This window comes from Gadus morhua, chromosome 11, assembly GCF_902167405.1.
Source record: "Gadus morhua chromosome 11, gadMor3.0, whole genome shotgun sequence".
In the NCBI taxonomy this organism is placed as follows: Eukaryota; Metazoa; Chordata; class Actinopteri; order Gadiformes; family Gadidae; genus Gadus; species Gadus morhua.
The window spans coordinates 28,733,600-28,738,599 of NC_044058.1; positions in this window are offsets into that span (position 1 = coordinate 28,733,600).

Sequence of the window (5,000 nt, forward strand, 5' to 3'; positions counted from 1 at the left end):
ATCACAGTCCAGGGGCCTGGTGAAGCTGTCAGCACCCAGTGTGTGTGTGTGTGTGTGTGTGTGTGTGTGTGTGTGTGTGTGTGTGTGTGTGTGTGTGTGTGTGTGTGTGTGTGTGTTTGTTTGGGGTGTGGCTCTGTGGTGGTCTTTTGACCCACTGGTCATTAATCTCACTCTTAGTCAGGGTAATGGACAGTGATGGACAAGGGGTGTGTGAGTGTACACACACACACACACGCACACGCACACGCACACACACACACACACACACACACACACACACACACACAAGGGGGTATTAGGTCTGAGCCTCTCTATATAAGAAGAGTCACGAACATCGAAAACAACCCAGCTGTCAGACCTACACATCAAGTAATGCACAAACTAATGCATATAATCATTAATTATAAATCTGTAGCCAGCAGGACAACAGCTGGACATGCAGAAGATAGTTAGTAACTCTCTTCATTAGTTGGTAAAACGTTTGCATTAGTACGTTCGGGCATTTTATGAATTTGTAAATATAAGTTGTCTTCTAAATTGAGTTTGCCTGCCGTGCCCCAGCTGTCAGCTCATCAGTTATGATGATGAAGATGCCGTGATACATGTAACTGGGTTTGCTGCGGGCAGTCCATCCATCAATGATTCCCAAATCACTAGTAATTCAATTATTGATTTTCTAACTGGACAATTGGAATAATGCTGGTCAAAGCATCCCTGTCTCAACATACCATGCATCATAAAACACTTACGACATGAAAAATGTGAGTAGGACTTTTTGATGAATGGGCATCTAGGAAAGTCAGGGAAACGCACCTGAGATCAAAGATAAGAGCTATTGATCGGGAATTCATTTAGTCATACATCAGTGTTCAGCAGTTTGTTTAATGAAGGACGGCAACGCTTTTTGAAGCCATCTTTTAAAGGAGATTGTTCCGTTTGAGTTGTGTGAGTACCAGCTCAAACTAGCCGTTTATCGGTATTCACACGTTTCCATTTAGCCATATGTGAGCTATATGGGGTGTGGTATGTTCACATACCTATTTAGCTTAACGTAAGCTTTACGTTGTGTTGTGTGAACATATCCAGTTAGCTTTATGGTAACAACGGGCTAAGCGGTTTGTATCCATCCAGTTTGCTACATGTTAGCCCAGCGGCCGTACCCTAGCAACTACAGGCCAGGGCCGTTACCATAGCTACGGCTATCATTTGATCGGTTGCTGTTCTTTGTTTAAAGCCTTCTAATCTATCATCAATATGTGGGTGAGACGCCACCACAACCCGTCTCTCTGTAAGGACATCGATAAAGACCCCCCCCCCAACGCTGTCAGCTTCAGACGAGCGGCAGCGTAATGACAGACATCTGGCGCCCTGATGAAGCTAGCAGCGGGAGCTGTGCTAATGAATGGAAGACACCCCATTAGCCCTGATGCACTGCTAGCCCGCCTAGCGCTCGTTACGCTAATGCTCATGAGAGGCTCCAGCCTCGATCGTAGAGGAGGTGCTCGGGCATTTGGCGTTGTGGCCTGCTAACCACGCGGCGTAAAGCTAACTAGTGACTGGGGTAGCCATGGTAACGTTTGTTCTCTGTGGTAGCCATGGTAACGCCTGGGGATTGTAGTAGCTATGGAAACGCCTGGGGTTTGTAGTAGCTACGGTAACATCTCTGGTCTGTAGTAGCTATGGTAACGCCCCTGGTCTGAAGTAGCTACGGTAACGCAGATTCTCTGTAGTAGCCATGGCGACACCAGGGGTTTGTAGTAGCTACAGTAAGGCAGATTCTCTGAAGTAGCCATGGCAACGCCTGGGGTCTGTAGTAGCTAATGGAACACCTATTTTCTGTAGTAGGCATGGTCGCGGCCCCCATTGGAATGCATGGTCACGTTTGAGAACCAATCAAAACAACCTGAGGTTTACAACAAAGTTTGGAGCTGAACGAATCAGAGCTACTGAATGAGGTCACACAAGTCATGGTGATGATCACTCATGTTCACATTTTCATAAAGCAGATGTGACTGAGTTCATTTTTTACCTTGTAAATTGCAGCATATTGGGCCTCTGATTACAAGAATCCATCCTGGTTCTGTGTGCAAGACTCATATTACAGCACTCTAATTAAAGGCCTCGTTAAGGGTTGGCCAATATTCACACGTGTGTGTGTGTGTGTGTGTGTGTGTGTGTGTGTGTGTGTGTGTGTGTGTGTGTGTGTGTGTGTGTGTGTGTGTGTGTGTGTGCGTGTGTGCGTGTGTGCGTGGCTCACATTGGGAACTACAGGCTACCAGCTCTGAGGTCATAGAGAGCGAGATAGAGAGAGAGAGAGAAGGAAAGAGAGAGAGAGAGGGAGAGAGAGAAAGAGAGAGAGGGAGGGAGGGAGGGAGGGAGGGAGGGAGGGAGGGAGAGAGAGAGAGAGGGAGAGAGAGAGAGAGAGAGAGAGAGAGAGAGGGAGAGAGGGAGAGAGGGAGAGAGGGAGAGTGGGAGACAGAGAGAGGACTGCAATGACATGCAGGGTTTGTCTTTAGGGCCGTGTGTGCAATTCAGGGTGGTTATATGTGTGGATTTGTGTTTGAGTATATGTGTGTGTGAGTGTGTGTCTGTGTGTGTGCGTGGGTTTGTGTTTGAGTATGTGTGTTCGTGTATGTGTGTGCGTGCGTGTGTGTGTGTCTGTGTGTGTGTGTGTGTGTCTGTGTGTGTGAGTGTGTCAGGGTGGTCAGACTAGGATAACATTAACCTCTCAGTGTCTCCTGATAATTGAGGCTCGTTCTGTTCAATCAAACTGTCTCTTCACCTTAGTCTCCCCGCACTCACACTGATGGGAACACGGCCGGGGAAACACACACACACACACACACACACACACACACACACACACACACACACACACACACACACACACACACACATACACACACAAGGTCACTTTTTGTGGGTGTACTTCTGCTCAGACATTCACAACTACCTTATTTTGGAATACACACACACAGAGACACACACATGCATCAATAGGCACACTCAAACAAGCACTCAAGCACAGACACACACACACACACACACACACACACACACACACACACACCCCCCCCCCCCTTGTCCCAGTGTCTCTGCTGTCACAGCTAATCGAGCCGCTGCCGACTGCAGCGCGGCGACAGCTCTGCTAGTGGAGCCGAGCCGGGTCAGAACCCTGCAATTAAATACACACCACTGGGGAGGGGGGAGGGGGAGAGACAAGGGGGAGGGGGAGAGAGAGAGAGGGGGAGAGAGAGAGGGAGGGGGAGGGAGAGGGAGCGAAAGAAGGGGATAGAGAGAGAGAGAGAGAGAGAGAGAGAGAGAGAGAGAGAGAGAGAGAGAGAGAGAGAGAGAGAGAGGGATAGAAGGGGGGAGAGAGAGAGAGGGAGAGAAAGGGTGGGGGGAGAGAGTGCGAGGGAGGGGGAAGAGAGAAAGGTAGAGAGAATGGGAGAGAGAGGGAAAGATAGAAGGGGGGGAGAGAGAGAGAGAAAGGGGTGGGAGGGAGAGAGAGTGCGAGGGAGGGGAGGGAGAGAGAGGGAGAGAGAAGGGGAGAGGAGAGTGGGGGAGAGTACGAGAGAGGGAGAGAGAGAGAGGGGGAGGTTTTGATGACACCACCCCAGCAGGTAAATTATGTTGGCTACTTCAATTTTCTTCTTTTACATGCATGTAGACATATGCACACACACACACACACACACACACACACACACACACACACACACACACACACACACACACACACACACACACACACACACACACACACACACGCACACACACACACACAGATACACACACACACAGTACACAGACTATAGTGGCATGCTCACAAATACACAATCTTCTGCATGCGCACCGGAGACCTAAGTCACGCACGTGAAGCGCATGAGGATCTGGAGGACAAGACACAATGGAGAAGCATAGACACAGAAGACGTGCTTCGACTCACACGCACACACACACTCACACACACACACACACACACACACACACACACACACACACACACACACACACACACACACACACACACACACACACACACACACATACACACACACACACACACACACACACACACACACACACAGGGCGAGGCTCACTCTACTTCCTCTGTGATCTCCACTCCCAGTTCTTATCAACAAGAAAGCTTCTGGGACCAAGGTTACCGTGCCTCTCTCCACTGCACCTCCTCCTCCTCCCTACCTCTCCCTCCCCCCTCATCTGACCCACTCCCCCCCCTCTGCGCCTCCCCCTATATCTCTCCCTTCCTTCTCCCTCTTTCTCCCCCTTCACCTCCTCCTCCCATCTTATCACTTCGCTCCCTCCTCTCACCTCTCTTCCCAAAGTCTCCCCCCTGCACCTCCTCTCCCTCCCCTCTCCTCCCTCTCTCTCCCCAATCTCGCTCCCTAGCACCTCCTCCATACCCCTGCTCCTCTCCCCCCTCCATCCTCCCCCCTCCCCCCACTCCTCCCCTCCCCTCTCCCCCTCCCACCCTCCCCCCACCCCCCCTCCGGTGCTCTCGTCCTCGTGCTCTCCCCACTCCGTCCCCTCCCTCTCTGAACCTCACTTCCTCTCTCTCTCTCCCTCCCTTATCTCCCCCCCCCCCCCCCCCCCCTCCTCCCCCTTTGCTAGCGGGGGCCCCCAGACTAATCATGGCCGCGGGCCCCTCCCCGCCATCCGTCAGGGCCCTCACATTGTTTTGACGTCTAGTTAATTCTGCCCGCGATGATTTATCAAACTCTTATTACGGCGCGCTGAAAGCCTCATTTATTGTCCTGATGAATGGTAATGATCGCCACAGCGCCACTGAGCGCGCTCAGTCTCACTCCCACAACACGCCCCCCCCCCCCCCCCCCCCACCCCACCCCGAACCAACTCACTTTTGTCCTCTGCCATCCCTGCTCCTTCATCTCCTCTCCCCCTAAGCTCACCCCCCATTCTCTCTCTCTCTCTCTTTCTCTCTCTCGCTCTCTCGCTCTCTCTCGCTCTCTCTCTCT